The 1,079-nt window shown below is 46.9% G+C and overlaps 1 non-coding gene across 1 annotated transcript; it reads left to right on the forward strand.

Moving 5' to 3' along the window:
* Positions 1-235: 235 nt before the first annotated feature.
* trnac-gca (transfer RNA cysteine (anticodon GCA)) lies at positions 236-307 on the forward strand. The gene has a single exon. It is a non-coding gene; the product is annotated as a tRNA-Cys (tRNA).
* The last annotated feature ends 772 nt before the right edge of the window (positions 308-1,079 follow it).

Genomic DNA, 1,079 nt, shown 5'->3' on the forward strand with positions numbered 1-1,079 from the left:
CTTCCAAGACATCAATGCTTATGGCGTAAAGCACTTCTGATGCGAATGTGTGTTCCATTCCTACAGACCGAAATGAAAAAGCTTTTGGCGGTGGTTGAAAAGATCCCCATTTCATGTTTGGGTGCCTCTCTGTGAAAACAGTTCAGATGCTCTTGACATCGGAAGTGGTGTTATCTTATGGATTGTCTCTTTGGCTTGTTGGTTTTCTAGAATTTCTTCCCAACCTCTGGCAGCAGGGGGTATAGCTCAGTGGTAGAGCATTTGACTGCAGATCAAGAGGTTCCCAGTTCAAATCTGGGTGCCCCCTCATATAAAGATTGCGTTGTTTAGGCCTGTCTTTTCACTGATGTGAGAGAGAAGGTCCTAGCAAGAGAGCTTGGCCTCCTTGTGCTGCCTAGTGTCCGAAAATGAACCGCACAAGGTTGTTGGGTTTTGTTTTCTTCATTATTAGCAGAGGATGGTTTCGATCCATCGACCTCTGGGTTATGGGCCCAGCACGCTTCCGCTGCGCCACTCTGCTAGCCATACACCCTAGATGGGACTCGAACCCACAATCCCTGGCTTAGGAGGCCAGTGCCTTATCCACTAGGTCACTGGAACTTGGAAAAAGCTCCTTTTATTGATTCTCCTTGCCTATCTTGCCTTTGCATTCTGCGGTCAAATACAAAGGACTGCATCTGACAATCCTCACGTGTCCCAAAGTATTCTGCTCACAACGCACCCAGATTTTAGCACAGGATGTAATCATTCCTTCCATCTGGTGGTCATGGGCCCAGCACCCTTACGCTGAACAGCTCTGCTACTTTCCTGCCCAGGCAGGGTTATGGACACCAAAATATCTTCTCACTGGTTCGTTAAGCTTGTAGTGCACTTGGGAAACTCTGCCAGGAAAGGCTTGGCATCATGGCTGTTTAGGGGAGGCTGTCTTCAGCTTCGACACTCTGCTTCCATGACAAAAGCAATCTAGAGGTAATCCTATTTCTTATATCCATGTTTCCGCTGTTGAACTTTTCATACTTGATTATGATTGAAACACAGCGCTTCCAAGACATCAATGCTTATGGCGTAAAGCACTTCTG

This window comes from Hoplias malabaricus, chromosome 6, assembly GCF_029633855.1.
Source record: "Hoplias malabaricus isolate fHopMal1 chromosome 6, fHopMal1.hap1, whole genome shotgun sequence".
NCBI lineage: Eukaryota > Metazoa > Chordata > Actinopteri > Characiformes > Erythrinidae > Hoplias > Hoplias malabaricus.